The following is a 26,610-nucleotide window of genomic DNA, read 5'->3' as shown; positions in this document are numbered from 1 at the left end:
CTGTGTTCCTGGAATATAAGTACAGGTGGACATGGGGGTGTTGAAAGGAAACATGGGGGGGATGCCGAACAAGTCACCGGGTTGTAGGGAGCCTTGTTTCTTGCCAGGCAGTACTCGGTGTGTCATTTGAAAAGGCCAGAAAGGCCAGTCTGTGCAGTTGGTGAGCTGAGGAGAGAATGCGTTCAAGAATAGTCATCAGGGCTGAGTGAGTGATTGGACACGATGGATGGAGAGTATGTGCTCGGATGGCCGGGGGGTGACCAGGCTGGGTATGCAGAAAGAGCAGGGCTGTGTGTGTGTGTGTGTGTGTGTGTGTCTGCATATGAGTAATTGTGTCTCTCTGTGTGTCTATGTGTCTGTGTCTCTGTGTGTGTCTCTTGTGTCTGTGTGTGGGTCCTTGTGTGTCTGTCTGTATGTTTGTGTGTTTGTCTCAGTGTGTGTGTGTTTGTGTGTCTCTGAATATGTGTGTTTCTGTGTGTGTGCATGTCTGTGTGTCTGTGTGTGTGGCTTTCACACTTATAAAAGCCCACCCATGGCTCTTACCAAGGCAGGCCATTGTGAGTGTCACTCGTGCATTTATTTCCTCATTAATCGTCACAGCCCCATGAGGTGCGGTCATTTTGTCTACTGTGCACATGAGAAAGCTTGGCCCAGGGAGTTTAGTGACTTCCAGGAGTTCACAGCAGACACGTGGTGGAGCTGGGATCTGAACCCCATTCTCCGGCTCCAGAGGGACTGCCCTTTACCACCAACCCTGCTCTCCAAAGTCACCTGAAAAATACACTCCTGACCGTATTGTTCCTGATTTAAAACCTTGCAATCTACCCCGTTGCCGTTTGAGGCCTAGTACTCATACATGAAGATGATCCGTAAGTTGTATGAGTGAATACATACCTAGAGAACTTACTGTGTATTTTTCCTCAGGATGAGATCTTCTCCCAAGTAAATATTTTGAAGTCAACTTTCCAATGATAGTCACGAGAAAGCTGCATGACATCAGGCAAGCCATCATGTCCTCTGGCTTGGAACAGAGGACAGAGCCGGGTAGATTCAGAGGTGGCATTCAGTAGGGGCCAGTCTGAAGTCCAGAGACCTCGTCTTAGGGGACTCTTCCTTTTGACCCTCCTCCCCGCCCACCTTCTTGCTGGCCTTGGGATCCTCATTCTAGCCTGTCGAGCAGTCTTCACAATGAAATACACCCTGCCTTGTGACTGTTCTGTTCGTTAATGGCATTCCCTGAACACTTGAAAGATATGACCTACAGTAGTTTCATCATCTGGGTTTTTAATGTATATTTTGTCTACTTCTTTATCTCCAAGGCATAGAAGAGTGCCCGACCCAGAGCACATGCATAGTAAACATTCTTTGAGTGAATGAATGGAAGGCTGAAGTTAGTCGCTTACTACAAATGAGATATTACAGGGTCCATCCTGAGTCCAGGTTTTAAGGAGTTTGCACAGTTGTAGATGATGAGTTTGTGAATCTCTCCGAGGAGCTTTTGTAGCACCACGTGAAATACTTCACTTGGATCATCTCATTTGGTCCTCAGAGCAGACTCAAGAATTCTGGTGGGGAAACTGAGGCTCAAAGCAGTTAAGCTAATTTCTCTCCAGCCACCTGTCGAGGAAGAGGTGGAGCTGACATTTGAACCCTGGCCTCAAGCCCAAGGCCAAGGTTTCTCACCTATACTCTTTTACCTCTTTTTAAGTTAGTGATTTTTAAAAAAGATTTTATTTATTTATTCATGACAGACAGAGAGAGAAGCGGAGACCTATGCAGGGGGAGAAGCAGACTCCCTGTGGGGAGCCCGATGTGGGATTTGATCCCAGGGCCCTAGGATCCTGACCTGAGCCCAAGGTAGATGCTCAACCGCTGAGCCACCCAGGCAGCTGTGAATTAGTGATTTAAAGAAAATCCCAAGTCTTACGCTAAAAAAAAAAAAATTATGTGTTTATTTTAAAAGGTTTTATTTATTTATTTGAGAGAGAGAGAAAAAAAAATACAAGCAAGGGGAGGGACATAGGCAGAGGGAGAAGAAGACACCCCACCCATCCACTGAGCAGGGAGCCTGATGTGGGGCTCAATCCCAGAACGAGCGAGTGACTTAGAGGACAAGTTGATGGCAAGGAAGGAAGCTGAGGAAAAAAGAGAAAAATAATGAAAAGACCATGAGGAAAGGTTAAAGGGAATAGATGACAGCCTCAGAAGGAAAAATCTACATTTAGTTGGGGTTCCAGAGGGCGCCGAGAAGGACAGAGGACCAGAAAGCATATTTGAACAAATCACAGCTGAGAACTTCCCTAATCTGGGGAGGGAAACAGGCATTCAGATCCGGGAGATAGAGAGGTCCCCACCTAAAATCAATAAGAACTGCTCAACACCTTGACATTTAATAGTGAAACTTTAAAATTCCAAAGATAAAGAGAAAATCCTGAAAGCAGCAAGAGACCAGAGATCCCTAACTTATATGGGGAGAAATATTAGATTAACAGCAGACCTCTCCCCAGAGACCTGGCAGGCCAGAAAGGGCTGGCAGGATGTATTCTGGGTCCTAAATGAGAAGAACATGCAGCCAAGAATATTTTATCCAGCAAGGGTCTCATTCAGAATAGGAGGAGAGATAAAGAGCTTCCAAGATAGGCAGAAACTGAAAGAATATGTGACCACCAGACCAGCTCCGCAAGAAATATTAAAGGGGACTGAGTAAAAGAAAGAGGACGCCCAAAGAAATCCAGAAAAAGAGGGACTGGATAGGCATTATGATGACACAAAATTCCTATCTTTTAATAGGCACTCTGAACGTGAATGGGCTTCATGATCCCATCAAGAGACTCAGGGTTTCAGACTGGATAAAAAAGGAAGACCCATCTATCTGCTGTCTCTAAGAGACTCATTTCAGACCTAAGGACTCCTAAGCATGAAAATGAAAGGTTGGAGAACCATTTACCATTCCAGTGGTCCTCAGAAGAAAGCAGGGGTGGCAATCCTCCTATCAGATAAGTGAAATTTTATCCCAAAGACTGTAGTAGGAGATGAAGAGGGACACTGTATCATACTTGAAGGATCTATCCAACAAGAGGACCTAACACTCATGGCTGTCTATGCCCCTAGCATGGGAGCTGCCAGGTATATGAATCAATTAATAGCCAAAGTAAAGACACACTTAGGTAATCATACACTTATACTGGGAGACTTCAACACGGCACTTTCTGCAAACGACAGATCTTCTAAGCACAACATCTCCAAAGAAACAAGAGCTTTAAATGATACACCGGACCAGATGGATTTCACAGATATTTATAGAACTGTACATCCAAACGCAACTGAATACACATTCTTCTCAAGTGCACATGGAACTTTCTCCAGAATAGACTAGTTGAAGTCAACCCCTAGTTGTGTGGATGGTGAGGTTGAGAGTACTTGGAAGAAGGTGGAGGCAGATGTTGATATGCTTCTGTCGCTTTAGAAGCATCTGTCACTTCATCACCTCCGCTCCTTGCTGAGCCCTTGATTCAGAAACAGCTTGTGATTCAGAGGACTTTGGTCAGTGTTTCCCTGAGGGCCACCCCAAAGGCCCCGTGCAGGCAGGACCAACTCATTTAAGTTGCTGGTGAAGGGCTAGAACTTGATGACACTGGAGTGGAGTTTGGTACTGGAAGCTTGGCTTTCTCAGGCCGCGTGAGGCCTTCAAACATGAGACTATACCGGGGCGGTCATAAAGAACGCCATGAGACAACGTCCGAGAAAGTTTGCCGCCAACTAATCTGCATCCTCTGACAAAGTCCAGAAAAGAGAAACTGAAACTTGAAACCCTTGTGAACATTACCATTGGGAGCAAAAAGCAGGCATTGCCGACCATGAAGCGTCTCCCCCAAGAGGCTGAAGGAGACATTTGTTCTTCTGTCTATTCACCGTTTTTAATTCTGCAACAGCCTGTGTTTATCATGGAGAATTAAACCCTCCTTTCAATCCGCGGGGATCAGGTGAGGCCATGCCTGAAACAGGATGGAAACATACCAAGGCCTGGCCAGTCACACACAAAGCCACCCTCACTACGCTTCAGAACTGGGATAGTGCTCCTGGGTTTGTCCAATCAAAATGAATTCCAGGAGTCCAATGGAAGGGAGTGGCTAGACCAGAGGAGCTCTCCTTTTTGCCAGATTGGGCAGACGTACTCTTGGAGCTGCTGGGACCCATCTTGCCATCTCATGCCGGCTGACGAGGATGCTAATGGGGGAAGGCCAGTGGAGTCAGGAGCACTGGATGTTCGGTTAGGGGGACCGGAGGTTGCACGGTCTTCAGAGAGCTGCTTCTCCCTCTCCTCCTGCCCCTACGCAACCCGCCTTGTGCTCTCACTCTCACACTCTACTAAATAAATAAAATCTTGGGGATCCCTTGGTGGCTCGGCAGTCTAGCGCCTGCCTTTGGCCCCGGGCGGGATCCTGGAGTCCTGCGATCGAGTCCCACTTAGTGTTCCCAGGATGGAGCCTGCTTCTCCCTCCTCCTGTGTCTCTGCCTCTCGCTCTCGCTCTCGCTCTGTCTACCGTAAATAGATAGATAGATAGATAGATAGATAGATAGATAGATAGATCTTAAAAAAATAAATAAAATCTTCCAAAAAAAAAAAAAGGCATACAATCCAACCTCTTTGAGAATTTCTGGAGTCCTGGAGGGTGACATATTTCTTGTTTACAAATTTTACTTAAGCCCATTTTTTTGTTACTTGTGAATGAGACCATGTTGAGTGGGGCTCCCCTCAACAAAAGGCTCTAGAATCTGTTTAAGTGAAAATCGTCTTTTGGTGCCCTGAGTGGAAAGCCTTTAGCAACCTCCTCTCCCACTTCCTAGAGTCCATGGACCACCCATTGTATCCGTACGTTGTCTGTGGGCTCCAAATGCAAGAAATATCCATCCTTGGTCCTGTGCTATGTACCATTAAAGCAGCGATTGCTGGCCACGCGCTGGGCTCTTCTGGAAATGGAGTATCTCACAGCCTCTGAGCCTTGAGATGCAGACGTCTGCTATTCTTGCTGTCTTGCTACCTCCACACGCTTAAGAGAGTTACCAAGGTCGTCTTGCCACAGGATGAACCCAAAGTCTGCATATCCTACCTGCAAGCCAGAGTGGCTTCTTCAGTGAACCGTCTGTTGCCAGGTTGCAGGTGCTGAAGGATGTCAGCCCTTCCTTAAACCCATTGGCTGCCCAGGATTCCCTTGGGATCAGCTGAGTGAGCATCCGTGGGACCTCATATATTTTGTTTATGACCACCTCCTGGTCAAGGGCCAACTTCACCTCACCTCCTAAGGAAGCACCTGTCCTACTCCTTAAAAGTCTCAGTCCCAGGTTAGAAGAGATGCCCAGACATCAGATTCCATTGGGATGTAAAGACGGGGATGAAGATTCAATATTAAGTGTTGCCTTGGTTTCGGGTAAAATCCGAGGGTCTGATTCCAAGTTCCCTTCCCCATCTGCTCCCACAGATAAGGTCCCCTGGCCAAACAGCACTCCTTATCGCAGGGACCAGGTACAGTTTATCCATAAATAGTAAGCTCCAGTTCCCTGACAGCCTGAGGAATGATCCAGCAAGCCAGTCATAGCTTCCTGCAGGATCTAGGGCTCACCTTCACTCTCGTCTGCCCCCCACAGCCCTTGTTCATTCTGTTCCCAGATGCAACCGTCCCGTGGCCCTGCATGGGGTGTGTGTCACTCTCCCCTGGGTCGTGAGTACATGTGGTTAATAAATTACTGTCGAGAGCTCATGTGTTCACCATCCGGGAATCCTGTGAACCTTAGGGTGGAAATCGCCCTCTTCACCAATGGGTGAAGAGAAGGAAAAGGAAATCCTTCTGGTCTGCAGCTTTTTCAAGGCATTCCCCTTGATGATGAAGCTCCTGGACTCGAAGTGTTTTGGGTTAATAATCTGTTGGGAGCTTGCACGAGTTCACATGTGGCTGGAGGGATAGCCTTTATGTGAATAATGGGCTGCTGGGAAGGTCCCAAAGGCGCGGGCTTGGATGGTCTGTTACAGTTTAAACTCCCCCTTAAAATAAGCCCAGCAGGGAAGTAATATCCGATTTTCACCTTAGTTCACCCTGCCAGCAAGGTGGGGAACAGATTCAAGGGAGGCCAAGAGTGGAACCAGCAAGTTCACTGGGGGGTCGCTTGCATGAGTCCAAGTAAGAGATAGCAGTAGGTGAACTAGGGCAGTGGGAACAGAAAGGAAGGGAAAGAATGAAGATACTTGGAGGGCTGAAGGAAAAGTAGAATGGAAAATTAGTGGAATGAGGATGACCTTCCTGATCCCAAGGTCCTGGGATGGAGTCCCGCATCAGGCTCCCCCGCATGGAGCCTGCTTCTCCCTCTGCGGGTGTCTCTGCCTCTCTCATGAATCAAAAAATAAGACCTTAAAAAAAAATAAAAACAAGTCGATGTTTTCATTCCCCGAGGTATCCATAGATACGTGCTCCTTGTTAAAAAAAAAGAGAGAGAGAGAGAGAGAAAACATTACCAACACTATTGGAAGTATCCGTTGACCACAGCCTCCTAACCAAAACCATGTCCTCTCTCATGAGAAGTAAGCCCTCTTTGAAGTTGGCAAATACATACGTCTGTAGTCAGTAAAAGACACTTTAAAAGAAGTAATATAAGAATATGTTTATTAAGCTGAAAGCAAAAACTGCAAATGTATGGTACGTTTTGCAAAAGGCTCTCTTGGGATAAGGTACACACACAGTGATGTGTGTTCTTCGACGCGCTGTCTGTTCTCGGGCCTGAGACTCCTCTATTGGTTTGAGAGGCCTCTGGCTGCAATCCCAACCTTGCTGGCAGGTGAGAGTATCAAGGGTGTGTATGTGGGTAAAGCATTAGTGACAGCATTCAGGAGAAGATGCTGTGATCCATCAGTTTCCAGTCCACGTGGGTCAGTAAGAGAGACAGCTGTGGCGCGGGGCTTCGCAGCTTTCTTTGGGGGTGTGGATCCCAGGGTGATCGTCTGCCGTGGTGGGCCTTTTTCCTTAGTGCCTTTTCCTTTTCCTACCGAATTTGGAGGCTTCTTGTCAGGAGCAGAGGGACTGCGTGGCAGAAGAGCTAAATCGGATTCCCCTTCTAGGAAGTTGACAAAAAGCCCCGCAAAGGAGCTCTTGGGCGTCGGTTGGGGATCTGGCCTCACGGGGGGCTTGGGGGTACTTTTGGATCCAAGCCCCCCGGTCATGCATCTGATAACCCCACCTTGCTCTTCGCTGCAAAGCTGCCGCACGTCTTCCTCCTTGATCCCTAGGGTGCCGCTCATCAACTGCAGTGCTTCGCGGTGATCCCTCCGAGGTGCCCGAAAACATCCCAGTAAGAGTCTCCTTACTAGGGTTTTGTCCACCATTCCTTCAGAGCTACTTACGAGGTTCATCAGTTTCTTCTGCGTATCATCCAGTACTTCCTGCTGGACCTCGTTTCGTTTTCGGAGTTCCTCCAGTTTGTCTTCCTTCAGGTCCAAGACGGTGTTTGTTTTAGTTAGTCGTGCCTGTAAGGACTTCAGTTTTCCTTCTAGAGTATCTGTCTTGTCCATCCACTCGGCTACCTCCGACTTGAGACTGGCTAGTGTTTGAGCATACTGCTTTCCTTGTTCCTGCAAGGCAGAAAGCTGCGCCGCGGTTTCCTCTTTCTGTCGGGTGATAACGTGCAGCTGCTCCCGCAGGGACTCCACCTGCATACTGGCCTGGTGGGTCGCACGTGCCGTGGCATTGGAGGACACCGCCAGCTTTTCCTCCAATACCGCGACTTCTTTCCGTAGCTTAGCCACTTTGTCTTCTGCCAGCAGAGACTCACGCTGACGAGTGTCCTCCGATTCTACAGCACGGCGACGCGTTCTCTCCAGCTCCTGGTTTAGGTGTAATTCCTTGTCACGCAGCTGCTGAAGCTCATCCTGGAGGGCACCGTTTTCCATCTGTTTGCGTTTCAGCGCCAACAGGACTCCGTCCCTCTCCTGCTGAAACACGACCGCCTTTTCCTGTGCCGACGTAACTGCATCTATAAGCTGATTCAGTTCCCCGGCCTCGCCCTCTTCTCGTTCTTTCAGTAGTTGCTCCAAAGCAAGTGCCTTCTCTTTGATCGCAGCGTGGTGGGATTCCTCCTCTTGCCACATCTTCGAGAGCCTCATATTGGTCTCTTGCAATGCCTGCCTTTCTGCTTCCTTTTCCCTAGATGAGTCTGCTGTTTTTTCCTTTTCCTCTTTTAGTTGACACACGTCCATCTCAAGATCGGCTATCCTCTCCTTCAGGTTTCTCACTGCCTGCCTCAAAAGCTCATTTTCACTCACTTGGCCAGTGAAGTCCTCCATTAAGGAATGCAACTCCTCGCTTTTCGCCTGGATCAGGAGCTCTTTAGCCTGGATTAAGTTCTGTAGAACCTCCTCCTTCTCCCTTAGCTGCTGGATTTTGGAATCGGCGCGTTCGTGTGCTTTGCGTTTGAGTTCTGACGTGGCAGCAGCGCAATCCATCAATCTCTGGTTATCTTCCTGCAGGGTTCGAATCGTGGTCTCTCGGTCTTGCACTGACTTTCTCAGCTCTTCCACCTCCTCTTGGAGCCACGGAGGAGACTCAGTCGCTGAGTCCGATTTAAAAGCCTTCAGAGGTTCCTCCGACTCTGAGGACTCGGTGGAGGGCTGGAGGCAACTCACGTCAGGCTTCCCCAGGAGGTGATCCTGGGCGTTGCAAAGCTCCCCGATGCTGAGCTGAATTTGTGCCAGTTCCTTCTCCAGATTCCTTAGCTTGTTCTCATTCCCTCTGTAATCTCTGATCACGTCCATATAGGTCATCTCTAGCTCAGAGTCACCGTTGATGTTGGTTAAAGCCCGCACCTGCTGTTGTCGAAGAAGCTCCTGAAGCCGGGGTGACTCACGCTTCATATTTTGTACTGTGGCCGTCACCTGCTGCCTCCACTCTTCCATTATCTTCACTCGCTGCCTGAATGTGTCTCGTTCCTCGAGAAGCTCCTTGAACCGATCCATGGGAACACCTCGAACCTCATTAGCAGTGCTGGATGTTTGCAGAATTGTCAATAAAGTCTGACACTTCTGTTTTAAGGCGTCGACTTCGAGGTCTCTCTCTCGAATAATGTGGGATAAATGCTGAATCGTTTCTCTAAACACATCCTGATCGCGATTTTCAGTTCGAGTGGCCAGCTTTTTATTTTCCTCTTGCATTTTCCTGAGGTCTGCTTCTCTAGACGCAATTATATCTATCACTTTGTGATACTCTCTCTTCAGATTGCTATTCTCTCTCGTTTTGTCCTCTAAGACAGCCAGTACTCGTTGGCTTTGCAAAGCAGACTCTTGCAACTGCTGCTGAAGCTGTTCTACGTGCTGGCCGTGAGAAGCCGCAGATATTCTGCTCCAAAGACCCTGAATCTCTGCATCTTTTTGCTCGATAATCTGAGTTAGTTTCCCGATCTCATCTTGGGACGGCAGATCAATCTGTTCAGTCAGCCGGATGTTCTTTTCAGTTAGAAGCTTCACTTCCAGTTCTTGGTCTTTTACTCCTTGTGCTAATCTTTCCGTTTTGGCTTTGGAGAAATCATGCTTTTCACTTCCGTTTTCTATACTAAGATGCTGCCTTGTTGTGACTTGGACAACGTCAGAAGGTTGTGTTGCAGCGTGCTGGCCTGGGTCGGCCAACTGGGCTTTAATGCGTTCTACTGTGTCTTGCAAATTCTGAATCTCCTCGTCTTTGGCGGAAAGGAGCCGAGTGTGCTCACTGGTCATCTGCTCCTGCTGGCCTCTAAGATCGTCCACTTCCCACTTCTGCTCTTCTAAGGAATGAAGCAGCCGTATCTTACCCTGCTGTTGATCGTTAATGATCTTCTGTTGTTCTTTTATTTCGTCTTCGAGGTCAACTCTTAATTCATTCAGCTGCAACACCTCACACTCTAGTTCCACGATATCATCTAGGAGTTTAGGTAAAGCCTGACTCTGATGTTTTAGTCGCTCCAGTTCTTCTTTCAGGTGAATATTTTCTTTGATCATGCATGTGAGGGATGTGTCTTTTTCCTCCACGGTTTGCTGTAAAATTTCAATTCTTTTTAAGGCTTGGGTATACTTTTCCAGGTCCTCTGGAAGCTCTGGACTTCCCTTAAGGCTGTCAATACAAATATCTTTCTCCTTCACTACTTGTGTCAATTGCTTCTGTACCTCCAAAACATAGGCCAGAATTTCCTGGGTTTCTTTATGGTCGGCATCCATTTGCTCAAGACTCTTCTTGAGGTGTAATATTTCGACGTCCTTCTCTTGACTCACTTGAATGAAGTGGGCATGCTCCAGAGGTGAGGCCAAATGATCCGGGTTCTGTGTGCTTGACAACTCTTTGATGGTCTGATGGTACTTGTTTGTTGCTTCCAAAAGCTTCTTTTCAGCCCGACACAATGTGGCTATTAAGTGTCCTTTATCTCTTTTTAAAGCCCTCAGAGCAGTGTTTTTTCCCAGAGAATCCTCATTGCTATGGAGAATAGATTGTTCCAGCTGATGTCTTGTATCTTTGAGCGCCAAAACCAACTTCTGGTTCTCCTCTCTGAGATCCATGCTGTGTTTGTTTAAATTGTCATTCAGCCGCTCCATTTCGGAAACCTTTTGTTCCAGGCTTCTAAGCTCAGTTTCCCTTTCTTTAACTAAGTCATCTTCCGAATGACTGGGAGAGTCTTGCTTGAGAGACTCCATTAGCTCCTCTGTGGCACTACAGAGGGCCTTCTCGTTTTGTTTGCTATGTTCCTGAGGTTCAAAGCTCCCCTGGATGTTGAAGTGACATCTTTCTGACTGATCTGGCCGATGCAAATCATTAGCAGCCAATTCACTGTGAATTGACTTTTCTTTCTGTACATCTAACTCTGTAGTCGCATTCGTCTCATCCTCAAGTTGACAAGCTCTCTTTTCTTCCTCATTGACCTCTTGTCTTAGTTTAATGGTGATGCCACTGCCTTCATTTTCTTGTTGCGGTAGCTGGCCTTCCATCGAAGCCCTGGGCAGTGTGGTCCCATTCTGTCTGTACGGCTCCCCTGACGCTGCTACCAGGGATTCCTCCTCAGTTGTCCTCTGATTGAAGTTTTGTTCATTGGCCTCCGGGTCACGTCTTGACGGATTTACTTCTGAATGCGAGGTGATGTCTCCTGGAGCTGTGCGTTCAGTGACTTCTTGCTCCTTGTTCACTTTAGAAAGTGGCAGTTGAAGTTCTTCCTTTCCTTGGCTTAACGATGAATTCTCTTGCCCCACAATGTGGACTGGCTCTGGAAGTTTCAGATTGTCTTCCGTGAGATCATTGTCCTGGTTTGCGCTACACAGTCTCATGGTTTCCTTTTCAGCATCGGACAGTGCTTCCTGCAGTCCGAACACTTCTTCCACTGGTGTACTTTGTGAAAGAACGCTCTCCTGCGTGACTCCTGCATCACTTCTCTTCGAAACAGAAGGCTGCAGTTCACACTCCTCGATCTTGTCTTTCTTTTCTTCGTGTGTCTGGTCCTGTCCTCTCCTCAAAACATCTCTTTCACTTTCTGCAGAAGATAGTTGGTCACTTAGGGATTGTATTCTTTCTTCAAGTTCTTCCATTTTCCTGGTAGACTCTGCTTTCTCAGTTTGTAGAACTTGAATGGTTTTCTGCAGATCCTCAATTGGAGGGTCACCGGCTACTCTGATTCCACAGGTGTCCTTCCGTAACAGACTCTGCAGTTCTTCAACCTTTTTCTCATGACCGTTTAATTTTTTGCGGCACCTGCGAATTACGTCTGCGAGCTTCTGCTGGTGGACATTCTGCAGTGCTGCCATTTCAAGTTGGTGATCCTCAATTTCCTTGCTTCGCTTCTGCTCCAGTTCCTTGATGGTATTCTGCAGTTTGCAGATTTTGTGTGGCTCTAGGCTATTTGTTCCCTGCAAGGAAGCCTGGGAAAGACGTTTCCAATGACTGACTTCGGCCTCAAGTCTTAAGACTTCATTTGACAGTCTGTTTATTTCTTGCTGTGACCAAATCACGTCAGCAACGTCCATGGCATCACCGTGGAAAGGTGAAGCGTGATGACCGAAATCGTAACTGGAGGAAGGAGATTCCATGGCTGACAGTTGGCCACCAGCTCCAGAATTTACCCACAGAGCGGCCGACTGAAGCTTCAGCAATTGCTCCTCAGTCACTTGTTGTTTTTCTCTAAGCAGTGCTATTTCTACCTGCTTCTGTTGGAGCTGATGTTGGTAGCTAGCACTTTGCTGCTTTAGTTGAAGCTGTGAAGCTTCATACTTCTCTTCTAGATCACTACACAGAGTTTTAAGTCTCTCATTCTCTGATGTTAAGGTCACCCGACTCACCTCATCCTCCTTTCTCCCAGAGTCAGGTACCTCATCCACCTTTTCCCTTCCCTTCATCAGCACATCTCTGGTGACATTGAAGATGTGGCCGGTGAGGGAAGTCGTACTGCCATCCGCTTGCCCTAGGAGACGGCCTAGGTCAGAGCCCAGGCCACGGGTCCAGGAAAGCATTTGTGCGGGTCGAAGAACTGATCTGGTCCACTTCACAAAAAGCGTCCAGCCCAGTCAGACTACCCCGCCAAGTGTCCCAGAACTGCTGCCTGTGCAAGGCTAAGAACCCAGAGACAATGATGCGTTTCTAGGCAACGCCCACCTCGGGTTCCGCCACAGCGGGCCAGGCAAGCCAGGCCGAGGCAAGGCCTCGGGCCTTCTGAAGGCCGTCTGCGGCCCCCGGCCCTGGTCGCGGTCCCCGCCGCGCATTCCCCCGACTGCCCACGCCAGGGTTGGGCCCCTTCCCCTGCTCCCCGCTGCGCTGGCTGTCCCAGGTGGGCCCCAGAGCGTGTGCCCACATGCGCCTGGCCCTCTCCTTCTCCCCGCCTAGTGGTATCCCACTGCACATAGTCCGCGGACTCTGGTTTCCACACAGCGTTAGTTTATTAATTGACGTGAAAGGCACACAGTGACACGCGTCCATGCCCCGAGGAGAGCAGATCCCGAGCGCAGAGAGGCGGCCCTCCTGGAGACCTTGGGCATTTCCAGTCTCCAGAGGCTCCCAGGTGTCCCGTCCCGGCCAGCCCTGCAGAGACAGCGTGTCTGTCCCACGCCGGCTTTTGGGGGTTCACCGGCCGCTGTGTGTGCCTCTGCCTGCGCCCCACCTGCGGGTGTGCGGCCGTAGCCCAGGCAGGAGGTTGTGGGCGGCAGCAGCGCTGGCTAGATTTGTAGAAGAGGTAGTAGACAAGCAAAAAATAATTACATACCCTGAGTGCTTAGAGAGGGATGGCTAATAGAGTGAGTGACACTCCACTCTTTCTTAGTGGTTGGAGAGAGGTAAGAAAACCAAACCTCCTGCAGGCAGTGACCGTGTCGCTGTTGCCCTGTAGAATGAGATGCCTCAACTGATTGGTCGTAGTTTATATTACTTATCAAGCATGCACTTAGATGTTTGCAGGTAACTAGAATTTCAAAGCGGTTTATTAAAATTTCTCTCCATGCCCCATTCTTTTTAAGTGATCTATCGAAGTGATTATTTAAGTAAAAAACCCACAGAATTATGATCTCTCATGTGAATTGGTCGACCAGAGCCATCACTACTGTGATCTTGGGGCAATCCAAAGACACAGGTGTTTGAAGTTAGCATTGGCTTTTGGGCCATATGTTTGTTTGCCATCACCGGGCAGACATGGATTGAGTGAGGAAGGGCGAGCCGCTGCTCTCAGGGGCTCAGAATGGCTGCAAGGATTGAAAGGAGCAATCTGGTGAAGTCTTGAAAAACTAGTGTCCCCTGCCTTCCAAAGAACAAATTGGGAAAGCCCAGAAATCCCCCTTCAGGGCAGCCCCTGTGGCTTAGTGGTTTAGCGCCGCCTTCGGCCCGGGGCCTGATCCTGGGGATCAGGGATCAGCCCACGTCCCACGTCGGGCTCCCTGCGTGGAGCCTGCTTCTCCCTCTGCCTCTCTCTTCTTCTGTGTCTCTCATGAATAAATAAATAAAATCTTTAAAAACAGAAAAAGAAATCCCCCTTCAAAGTAAAAAGAGTTTAGAAGTGATTAGAATGGATTGAATCTTTGTGGGAAACTGCACCTACCTTATACACAGATCAACGTTAGCAAACTACAACCTGCACGCCAGCTCCAGCCCCAGTCAGCTGACATGGGTTTTTGCACTTTTAAATGGTTGAAAAACATTTTTTAAAGAAGGATATTTTGTGACATATGAAAACTATGTGAATTCGTGGAGCACCTGGGTGGCTCAGTCCCTTAAGCATCCATCTGACTCTTGATCTCAGCTCAGGTCTTGATCTCAGGGTCCTGAGTTCAAGCCCCCTATTGGGCCCAATGCTGGACATGAAGCCCACTTAAAGAAAAAAAAGTTACGTGAATTCACCTGTCAGTGTCCGTACGTCAAGTTTATTGGAACATAGCCAGGTCCATTCATTTATATGTTGTTTGTGGCAACTTTTGTGTTACAGCAGCAGAGCTCAGTGATAGAAAGAGCAATGGTGTGGCCTGTAAGCCTGAAATATTTATTATTTGGCCTTTCCAGAAAATGTTTGCCATGCCTGAGACATGCAATTTTATTTAGATCTTGTCCGGAAATATGTTTGTGAGCAGGGGACAGAAAGAAAATAATAGTTATAATATTCCAGCGGTTTGGGGGGAGGTGGGTAGGTGGAGACGGCATACTTTCTGATCTCTCCCTGTCACTGGCATCACCAATGCTGGGGTGTGCCTCCCATTTGGACTGTATTAACAGAGTCAGCCACCCCCATTCATTTTGGCAGCAGCTTCTCAAACACGAGGTGGAATGTCTAAGAAGACAAAATACACCTCCAGGTCAGCCTCGCATACCAGTCCTCAGAGTGATTCCAAAAAGCGTCCTCGTGAGGTTTGTACCACACCCTGTGAGAGTCGCTAGTGTAGACCCGAGGTTGGCACATTGGTTGGTAAATAGCCAGATAATCTGTAAACCTTTTGAGCTCCACAAGCTGTATGGTCTCTGTTGGAGCAACTTAGTTCTGCTGTTTTGGCATGAGAGCAACCTATTGGTGATACAAAAACCAACCTACCTGGCTGTGCTCCAATAAAAGTTTGTGTGCATGGAACCAGAATTTCACGTAATTCTTGTGCATCATATTATATAATCCTCTTTTGAATCTTTTCCCGAAACCATTTTTTTTTCCCGAAACCATTTTCAAATGAAAACTAGGGGTACCTGGGTGGCTCAGTGGTTGAGCATCTGCCTTTGGCTGAGGGCATGATCCTTGGGTCCTGAGATCAAGTCCCTTTTGGGACTCCCCTTCAGGGAGCCTACTTCTCCCTCTTCCTATGACTCGGCCTCTCTTTCTGTGTTTCTCATGAATAAAGATATAAAAATCTATAAAACAAATAAATAAAGTAAAATCTATTATTACTTTGCTGGCCATACCAAAATAGGCAGTGAGCTAGACTACACCTGTAGGCCGTAGTTTGCGGACCCCTAGTAATATGGGTAGTTTGATTTCTGTATTTTTTAATGAAAAAAATATTAATTTTTTGGAAGACCCTATCATTTTAATTTTGGTTATTATGGATTTTACTGTGGAAGGCAGTTCTAATTTTCTGCCTATTGCTGTTGAATTTTTTTCTTGCTACCTCTTTTGAAATCTAGAAAGTTCTTGTTTTCAACTCCATCTGTATTGTTGGGACAGCCATTTACTTTTTCATTAATTCATCATTGTATATTTATGAAGCGCCTGCTGTGCAGCTGGCAGGTGGGATGACGGGTGCTGGAGCAGGGGACTGATGGGCTAGATAGACTTGGTCTCTGGCCCTACGGAACTCTGTGGCTGGGATGGGTCAGTCAAGTGCAGTGCGTGGATGATCCAGCATGCACTGAAGATGTGAACTCGAGCACTTGTTGCCATGGCTCCCAGAATACCTGCATCATGTGTGTGGCCTGAATGCGGTAGTCAGCATCCTGGGAAACAAGATGCCATTCACAGCCGTGATGTTGGGCCTTTGAGTGTAGCCGTGGCAGAAACTTCTCCAGAAATCAGTCCGCGATTAGAGTTGAAAATTGTCAGGCCAGTCGGAGATTCTCCTTTGACCCTGTGTCCTGGTTTAAGCATCTCTGTCTGTCTTTGGTGCATCGAACTGCTTCAGATTGGGAGCATTTCCGTTTTCTCCTGGCCCGGAAGGGGGCTGCGTGAGACTCCTGTCAGCCACAACCGCAGGGTGGGACATTACTACAAACCATCAGGGGAGAAGGGGGGACATCGAGGCCTGCACAGCCCTGCTTCTGTTAGACTTTAGGAATCATGAGGGGCAAATGCTACACTTTCCCAAAAAGGAATCAGGGAATTGAAAATGCTGCCTGATGTAAGCCGTGTTTGAATGACTAGTGCAATTGCCCAGTGGCTTGCATAGGAAAAAACAAACCCCAGAGTAAACGGCAAGCGGGAGGTGCTTTCTTGCTTCGAATTGTTTTCCCAGTTTCGGACAGGAAACATTCAAGTGTGTTTTCAAGCACAGAACATTGGACACAAGGCTCTGAAAGAAGAAAAAAGACCCATATGCACAAAGCTTGGGTCTATGTAGCAAAATGTCTGGTTTGAAACAATATGATTTAGCAAGTATTATTTTTCAAAAATTTTTGGATCACTTTGTCTTTAAGATGCCATGATAGGTTTAATATGGTGTCTCCTCCGCTTTGCTTCATTAGTGAATTTTAAAAATGTGATCAAAAATCAGATCTGAGGCCAGCCCCGGTGGCTTAGCAGTTTAGTGCTGCCTTCAGCCCAGGGCCTGATCCTGGAGACCCGGGATCAAGTCCTACGTCAGGCTCCCTGCATGGAGCCTGCCTGCTTCCCTGCTTCTCCCTCTGCCTGTGTCTCTGCCTCTCTCTGTCTCTCTGTCTCTCATGAATAAATAAATAAAATCTTTTTTAAAAAATCAGATCTCAGTAAAGCCAAGTGTCTGTGGCTAATAAAAATGCCTTTAAATGAGCACCTTGGCCAGTATTCTGAATAATTGCTGGACTTTCCTTGGGTAAAATGTTCAGATCTCTGGTAAAGATGAACGCTTCAAGACAGGTCAGCATACAAAGGGCTGAGCCTTGGACTGGTCCCAGTGATGAAGAAGATCAAGTCATTTGGACCACATATGGGGGGAGATAGGGGCAATGGTGGTTCCCTAAAATTAAGGTAGCGATAGCATAGGCCAGTGGGGGTATCTTTGTGTGAAGGAGCCATCCCAGCTTGTATGATACACTCCAGAATCATGATTTGTCACTTTAAGGAATCTTTCCCAGATATCCTGTAGTCATGGATTGGCAGATTTAATAATATTAAAGTGTCTGTACTACCCAAAGCTGTCTACAGATTGAGTACAGTTCCTATCAAAACTCCAATGGCATTTTTCACAGAAAGAGGAAATTACTTCTAAAATCCATATATAACAACAAAGGAGCCAAATAGTCCAAGCAGTTCTGAGCAAGAAGAAGAAGGCTGGACTAATCACACTTCCTGATTTCAAACTACTTGACCCTTGAAGGAACAGCATGGGTTTGAATAGCATGGGTCCCTTACAGACAGATTTTTTTTTTTTTTATACTCCAGTATGGTAAATGTATTTTCTCTTCCTTACAATTTGCTTAATAACATTTTCCTTTCTCTAACTTCATTTATATAAGAATACAGTAAATAACTACCAACACCAAGGAAATACTACCAACACAAAGGAAATACAAACGATTTTAAAAACATATTATGAACAGCTATAGGCCAATAAATTAGGCAATCTAGAAGAAATGGAAGCACTTCTGGAAAGCCACAAACTACCAAAACTGGAGCAGGAAGAAATAGAAAACCTGAACAGGCCAATAACCAGGGAGGAAATTGAAGCAGTCATCAAAAACCTCCCAAGACACAAAAGTCCAGGTCCAGATGGCTTCCCAGGGGAATTCTATCAAACGTTTAAGGAAGAAACCATACCTATCCTACTAAAGCTGTTTGGAAAGATAGAAAGAGATGGAGTACTTCCAAATTCATTCTATGAGGCCAGCATCACCTTAATTCCAAAACCAGACAGAGACCCCACCAAAAAGGAGAATTACAGACCGATATCCCTGATGAACATGGATGCAAAAATTCTCAACAAGATACTAGCCAATAGGATCCAACAGTACATTAAGAAAATTATTCACCATGACCAAGTAGGATTTGTTCCCGGGACACAAGGCAGGTTCAACACTCGTAAAACAATCAATGTGATTCATCATATCAGCAAGAGAAAAACCAAGAACCATATGATCCTCTCATTGGACGCAGAGAAAGCATTTGACAAAACACAGCATCCATTCCTGATCAAAACTCTTCAGAGTGTAGGGATAGAGGGAACATTCCTCAACATCTTAAAAGCCATCTATGAAAAGCCCACAGAAAATATCATTCTCAGTGGGGAAGCACTGGGAGCCTTTCCCCTAAGATCAGGACCAAGACAGGGATGTCCACTCTCACCACTGCCATTCAACATAGTACTGGATGTCCTAGCCTCAGCAGTCAGACAACAAAAAGACATCAAAGGCATTCGAATTGGCAAAGAAGAAGTCAAACTCTCCCTCTTCACCGATGACATGATACTCTACATAGAAAACCCAAAAGCCTCCACCCCAAGATTGCTAGAACCCATACAGCAATTTGGCAGCGTGGCAGGATACAAAATCAATGCCCAGAAGTCAGTAGCATTTCTATACACTAACAATGAGACTGAAGAAAGAGAAATTAAGGAGTCAGTCCCATTTACAATAGCACCCAAAAGCATAAGATACCCAGGAATAAACCTAACCAAAGAGGTAAAGGATCTATACCCTAAAAACTATAGAACACTGCTGAAAGAAATTGAGGAAGACACAAAGAGATGGAAAAACATTCCATGCTCATGGATTGGCAGAATTAATATTGTGAAAATGTCAATGTTACCCAGGGCAATTTACACGTTTAATGCAGTCCCTATCAAGATACCATGGACTTTCTTCAGAGAGTTAGAACAAATTATTTTAAGATTTGTGTGGAATCAGAAAAGACCCCGAATAGCCAGGGGAATTTTAAAAAAGAAAACCGTATCTGGGGGCATCACAATTCCAGATTTCAGGTTGTACTACAAAGCTGTGGTCATCCAGACAGTGTGGTACTGGCACAAAAACAGACACATAGATCAATGGAACAGAATAGAGAACCCAGAATTGGACCCTGAACTTTATGGTCAACTAATATTCGATAGACGAGGAAAGACTACCCACTGGAAGAAAGACAGTCTCTTCAATAAATGGTGTTGAGAAAATTGGACATCCACGTGCAGAAGAATGAAACTAGACCACTCCCTTGCACCATCCACAAAGATAAACTCGAAATGGATGAAAGATCTAAATGTGAGACAAGATTCCATCAAAATCCTAGAGGAGAACACAGGCGACACCCTTTTTGAACTCGGCCACAGTAACTTCTTGCAAGATACATCCACGAAGGCAAAAGAAACAAAAGCAAAAATGAACTATTGGGACTTCATCAAGATAAGAAGCTTTTGCACAGCAAAGGATACAGTCAACAAAACTAAAAGACAACCTACAGAATAGGAAAAGATATTTGCAAATGACACATCAGATAAAGGGCTCGTTTCCAAGATCTATAAAGAACTTACTAAACTCAACACCAAAGAAACAAGCAATCCAATCATGAAATGGGCAAAAGACATGAACAGAAATCTCACAGAGGAAGACATAGACATGGCCAACATGCACATGAGAAAATGCTCTGCATCACTTGCCATCAGGGAAATACAAATCCAAACCACAATAAGATACCACCTCACACCAGTGAGAATGGGGAAAATTAACAAGGCAGGAAACCACAAATGTTGGAGAGGATGCGGAGAAAAGGGAACCCTCTTACACTGTTGGTGGGAATGTGAACTGGTGCCGCCACTCTGGAAATCTGTGTGGAGGTTCCTCAAAGAGTTAAAAATAGACCTGCCCTACGACCCAGCAATTGCACTGTTGGGGATTTACCCCAAAGATTCAGATGCAATGAAACGCCGGGACACCTGCACTCCAATGTTTCTAGCAGCAATGTCCACAATAGCCAAACTGTGGAAGGAGCCTCGGTGTCCATCGAAAGATGAATGGATAAAGAAAATGTGGTTTATGTATACAATGGAATATTACTCAGCCATTAGAAATGACAAATACCCACCATTTGCTTCAACGTGGATGGAACTGGAGGGTATTATGCTGAGTGAAGTCAGTCAATCGGAGAAGGACAAACATTATATGTTCTCATTCACTTGGGGAATATAAATAATAGTGAAGGGAATATAAGGGAAGGGAGAAGAAATGTGTGGGAAATATCAGAAAGGGAGACAGAACATAAAGACTCCAAACTCTGGGAAATGAACTAGGGGTGGTGGAAGGTGAGGAGGGCGGGGGTGGGGGGTGTGTGTGAATGGGTGATGGGCACTGAGGGGGGCACTTGACGGGATGAGCACTGGGTGTTACTCTACATGTTGGCAAATTGAACACCAATAAAAAATAAATTTATTATATAAAAAAGAATAGAGTAAATGCACATAACATATAAAATATGTCTCGACTATTTGTGTTATCAGTGAGGCTTCTGGTCAGCCATAGCACTATTAGTAGTTAAGTTTCCAGGAAGGTAAAATTTATATGCTGATTTTTTACTGCACCAGGGTTGACACATCTACTCGTGTGTTGTTCAAAGACCCATGGTATGTCACAGAGCTGTCATGATCAAAATAGTACAGTATTGGTTATAAAAGTATGTAAGTCAGTGGGACAGACCAGAGAACCCTTAAATAAATCCACATATAAATAGCCATCTAATCTTTGATGAAGACCCCAAGAATACATAATGGGGAAAGGATAGTCCGCTTAACGAATAGTTTTGGGAGAAGAATGCAAACTGGACCCTTAGTTTTTTTAAAGAGTTTATTTATTTATTCATCGGAGACACACTGAATGAGGCAGAGACTTAGGGAGAGGGAGAAGCAGGCTCCCTGCGGGGAGCCCAATGCAGGACTTGATCCCAGGACCCCAGGGTCACGACCCGAGCCAAAAGCAGATGCTCAACCTCTGAGCCACCCAGGGGCCCACCACTCTAAAAAAAACTAGCCTAAAATGAATTGAAGACTGAAATGTAATACTTGGAACCACAAATCTCTTAGAAGAAAATGTAGGGAGAAAGTTCCTTGGTATCAGTGCTGGCAATGATTTCTTTTGTATTTGACCCCAAAGGCACTATCAACAAAAGCCAAAATAAACAGGTAGGAGGACGACATCAAACTAAAATGCTTCTGTAACAGCAAGAAGGAATCCAAATGAAAGATGCAACCTACAGAATGGGAGAAGGTATTCGCAAACTATAAATATAGGGTTAATACTCAAAATATGTAATGAATTCATACAACTCATTGGTAAGAAACAATTAACCTGGTTTAAAAATGGGCAAAAGACCTAGTTAGACATTTTCTCAAAGAAGATATACACGTGGCCAACTGGTATATGAAAACTGATACGTGTTCAGTATCAGTAATAATCAGGCAAACACAAATCAAAACTGTAATGAAATACCACCTTACACCTGTTAGGATAGCTACTGTAAAAGACACAAGAGATAACAGATGTTGGTGATAATAGAAATTGGAACCCATGTACACTTTAGTGAAAACATAGTCATTATGGAAAACAGTATAGAGGTTCTTCAGAAAACTAAAAACAGAGCTACCGTATGATCCAGCAAGCCCACTTGCTGAGTATATATCTAAAGGAAATGAAATCAGTATTTCAAAGATACCTACATTCCTATATTCGTTGTAGAATTATTCACAATACCTAAGATATGGAAACAACCTAAGTATTGGTTGATGGATGAATGGATAAAGATGTGGAGAGTGTCTGTACACACACAAACACACACACACACACACACACACAATGGAATATTATTCAACTGTGAGAAAGAAGGAAATCCTGCCATTTGCAAGAATATGGATGAATCCTATGGATAATACTTTAAGTGAAATAAGCCGGACAGAGAAAGACAAATACTGTATGATCTCATATTTGGGATCTTAAAAAAGAAAAGAAAAGAAAGAGTCAAATGTATAGAAACAGAGAAAAATGATGGCCCCTGGTCTAAAGGGTGAAAAGCTATAGTCAATGGGTATAAGCCTTCAGTTATAAAATGAATAAGCTCTGGGGATTATAATAATTCTGTATTATATACTTGAAATTTGCTAAGAGAGTAGATTTTAAGCATTCTTACAACTACTATTACAAAAAAAGGGAACTGTGAGAGGTGATGAATGTGTTCATTAACTTGATTAATCATTTTACAATATATGTAAACTGAATTAGCACATTATACACTTTCAATATATACAGTGTTATTTGTCGATTAAAGCTCAGTAAAGCTGGGGGAGAAGTAATCTTTCCTGCTAATAGGTAATTTTTAATAATTGCAGTAGATTTTAAAAATCTGGTTAAAAAGATAGATTGTGGAGGAGCCAGGCTGGCTCAGGAGGCTAGGCATCCAACTCTTGATTTGGCCTCAGATCATGATCTCAGGGTCATGACATTAAGCCCTGAACCCAGTGGGGAATCTGCTTGAGATTCTGTCCTTCTCCCTCTGCCTCTTCCCCTGCATGGATGGGTACCCTCTCAAATAAATAAATAAATAAATAAATAAATAAATAAATAAATAAAACCTTTTAAAAAAAGATACATTGGATGTCTCTCTAAATTTTATCAATGTAATATAGAATGTCCACAAAGCAGGAAACATAGGATAAACTTATTTTCAAGGAATATGTTAACATTTTCGTATCATAAGTCCCATGTATATATCTCCATCTCCATATTGATTTCTAGATAAAGTACCTCTAAATTTATTTTTTCATTTTATTGTTGTTTGTTTTTATTAAAGTTTTATTAAAGTTTGATTTCCCAACATATAGCATAACACCCAATGCTCATCCCATCAACTGCCCTCCTCAGTGCCTGTCCATGCAGTTACCCCAAATCCCTGCCCACCTCCTCTTCTGCGACCTTTGACCTCTAAATTTAAATTAAAGAGTTGTTATTTTGAAAAAAGGACAGGAAATATATGGATTTGTTTTGTGTTTTGGACATTCTTAGGTATGTGTTCTGTTGTACTTTTGTGCAGATTGTCAGTTAGACCCCTTGTTTTAAGTTAGAATTATGCTTCACGTGAAGTTATGCTTCACTTGAAACCATATCCAGCATGTCACTAAAAAACATGACATACTATTTTTTAAAACTTGAAACTATGTATATGTATATGTGTGTGTGTGTATATATCTATATACATAGATATATACACACACACACACACATACACACGGTTTAGAAAGTTAAATAATAGCAAAAGAGTTATCCCAGTGGGTTCTCTTTCTAGATCCCATTGTCCCAGTTGAGATTCCCAAACTATAGAGGCAGCTATTTTCAAATTTCTGTTTTCAAATTTCTGTTTATTCTGGCATTTAGTCATGTCTATACTTAGAGATAATAGGTAAACTGATATCTTTCAAGTTACCAAGTTTTAGTTGTTACTTATGGTTTCCCATCCTGATAAATGAGGGTTTAGTGCTCTATGTGACTTTCTTCTCTGCTTCTGCTCCCTTTTCCTTCCAAGTTATATTACAATTTTTTGATATATTACTGTTTGATATCTACATTATTATATCCGACCAGTTATCTGCAGCAAAGCATACTAGTGTACTATGACTATTTCTGATGGACTTTTTGTTTTTCCTGAAGTTAGTATTTGATTTGTTTTTACATTTGATGTCTTTCTTTTTCTTTTTTTTTTTTTAAGATTTTATTTATTTATTCATGAGAGAGGCAGAGAATTGGCAGAGAGAGAGCAGGCTTCCTGCAGGGAGCCTAATGTGGGACTTGATCCCGGGACTCCAGGATCACACCCTGAGCTGAAGGCAGACAGTTGACCACTGAGCCACCCAAGCATCCCCATTTGCTTTATTTTCTTTGTGGCTATTGCAGTGCTGTGTTCATGCCCCACCCCACCCCGCCACCCGCCAGAAGCCCTGATTTGAATTGTTTGCAGTTGTTTGTATTGTATTTGATTTTTTATTTCAAATTTCTCATGTGAGATTGCTGGGAAAAGATGCACATAGTTGTTTCTGCTGTACCACCGAGCTATTGCTTTCTCATACTTGCTAATGGCCCACATTGGGATTCGATTTCATTTTTAAGGTTTATTTATTTATTTGTGACAGAGAGAGAGAGCACACAAGTGGGAAGGAGGGCCAGAAGGAGAGGGAGAAGCAGGCTCCTCGCTGAGCAAGGAGCCCAGTGCGAGGCTCATTCTTAGGACCCAGAATCATGACCTGAGTTGAAGGCAGACACTTAACCCATTGATCCACCCAGCTGCCCCCATACTGGGATTTTAAAATTAGGTTTTCCTCTTCTTCTGTGATAGTTTAAAAATATTTTTATTTCATAAAGGGACTTAATTTGCTCTGAATCTCTTATTTTGAACTTTGAACATTTTAGTTGGCCTTGGGGACTTTTGTCTGCGTATACTTACACTTCTAGAAGGAAGAGATTTCAGAGTTCTGTGTGAGGTATACAGGGCCCTCGCCAGAGAAGATGAGACAGAAGTTGCACAATCTGGTGGTAGTGTTTCACTAGAGGAGGGACAAGGCTCTTGGTAAGTAGGGGTCATGGTGCAGCTGTGGTGGTCTCATGCCAGGTATGTCCCCGTGAGGCTGACAGTCAGGGTTCCTTTTGGGGCCGATTGCTTGAGCTCCTAGGCAGCTGAGGCCCTGCTCCACTTCCCTAACTGGCATGACTACTTACGTTTGGCGTGTCAGCAATGGCTGCCACCATGAATGCTGAGCAAGGGCTGAAATGGCATCCTTTGGCATGCTGCTTGCAGAACTTGTTCGTAGAGTTGAAAGTTGGCCTTCTCTGAAAGCTGGGCCTGGACCTCATCTCCAGGCTCTGCTCCTGTGGACCTGGGAGGTATTTGAGTTAGGTCAGAGCTCTGGTTTCCTGTAGAAACTGGTGTGTAAGCCATTGCCATCAGCATCTCTGTTAACCAGGGTGCTGCGGTGACAACTGGTATTGGAATCCTTTGTGGTGGTGCCAGTTTTCACCTGACTTGCCATTGTCCAAGAGTGGGCTGGGGGATGCACCACCAACTGTGGGACCCAGGAAATTTAACAAAAATTCCCTACCCCTGGACAAGCAGAGCAGGACTAACTCCATTTTGTGCTGTACCTGCCACCTCCTGTATGACCCCTACATGACCTGCTTATTGCTTAAGGTGCTGCCCCACCCTAGTCAAGCCGCTGAGCACACCCTTACCGGAAATCGGCTCATAAAAATGTAACCCCACCTTGTGCTCGCCAAAACTGGGCGCCAGTTCTGACCAGAGTGATAGGCCAGTTCAAATGGTCACTATAGGGTAAAATGTAATTCAATTGGCCACCTGCGTGTGGACTGACATGACTGTGCAACTTTCTGCGTATGTTACAATCCCATTTGGCCACTGGCCCCTATAAAGCTGCTATGCCTCTTAGTCTCGGGGTCCAACTCCCTGCTCCATTGTATCGGGTATACTTGGACCCAAGCTTGAGCTTGTAAATAAACCCTCGTGTGTTTGCAATCGGTGTAGGCTCCTTGGTGGTTTCTCAGATTCGCAATCTTGGGCACAACACAACCTCATGCAACTGGTTGGTATCGCTCTGTACTCAGCAGGGTCTTGAGGTCATTCTAGGTAGTCCCATCCAGTTTCTGGCCAATGGCTCTTCCTTCCCTTGCATGGGACTCGTTCATGGGCAAGATCATGCAGCCTTCCATTCTGCAACATATCTTATTAAAAAGACTTCAAAATTCTGGTTGATTAATGGGTGTTCTCTTTTCCCCACCTCCCAGAATGTTCAGGGCTGAAACAGACTTGTTCTTTTCCTTTTAAAAGTTTCCTTGTAAAAAAAAAAAATCAGGGATCCCTGGGTGGCGCAGCGGTTTGGCGCCTGCCTTTGGCCCAGGGCGCGATCCTGGAGACCCGGGATCGAATCCCACGTCGGGCTCCTGGTGCATGGAGCCTGCTTCTCCCTCTGCCTATATCTCTGCCTCTCTCTCTCTCTCTCTCTCTCTCTCTCTCTGTGACTATCATAAATAAATAAAAAAAAATTTAAAAAAAATTTTAAAAAATTTAAAAAAATTTTAAAAAATGAATAAAAATAAATAAATAAATAAAAGTCTCCTTGTTCATTTCAGTGGGAGTTGGGTAGGGATGATAATTGAGTTGGTCTCAAACACTATTTATTTACTTACTTTTTTTTTTAAGATTTCATTTATTCATGAGAGAGACAGAGATGGGGCAGGGCATAGACAAAGGGAGAAGCAGGGGAGCCTGCTGTAGGACTCAATCCCAGGACCCTGGGATTACGACCTGAGCCAAAGGTAGATGCTCAATTGCTGAGCCACCCAGGGGGCCTGACCTTAATCACTATTTAACCAGAAGTCTCAACCTGGCACCTGGATTGCAGTCATTCTGGGTTTATGTACAGCAACGATGCTGTCC

General features: G+C 45.1%; 1 long non-coding RNA gene across 6 annotated transcripts in view; it reads left to right on the top strand.

Annotated features, from left to right (window-relative positions):
• LOC140638351 (uncharacterized) overlaps window positions 1-26,610 on the top strand; it is a 98,318-nt gene that overhangs the window by 50,405 nt on the left and 21,303 nt on the right. For 2 of the 6 annotated variants that reach the window (XR_012035431.1, XR_012035429.1), the window contains one exon: window positions 925-2,766. The exons of 2 other annotated variants lie outside the window; for them this stretch is intronic. This is a non-coding gene — a long non-coding RNA (uncharacterized lncRNA). Of the gene's footprint in view, window positions 1-924; window positions 2,767-2,790; window positions 4,392-21,272; window positions 26,210-26,610 lie in introns of those variants that run through there. 2 more of the 6 variants (XR_012035430.1, XR_012035427.1) reach the window with 2 other exon arrangements.

Source organism: Canis lupus, chromosome 8 (assembly GCF_048164855.1).
Source record: "Canis lupus baileyi chromosome 8, mCanLup2.hap1, whole genome shotgun sequence".
Classification (NCBI taxonomy): domain Eukaryota; kingdom Metazoa; phylum Chordata; class Mammalia; order Carnivora; family Canidae; genus Canis; species Canis lupus.
The sequence above is the reverse complement of the archived record's forward strand: the minus strand, read 5'-3'. Positions and strand labels throughout refer to the sequence as shown.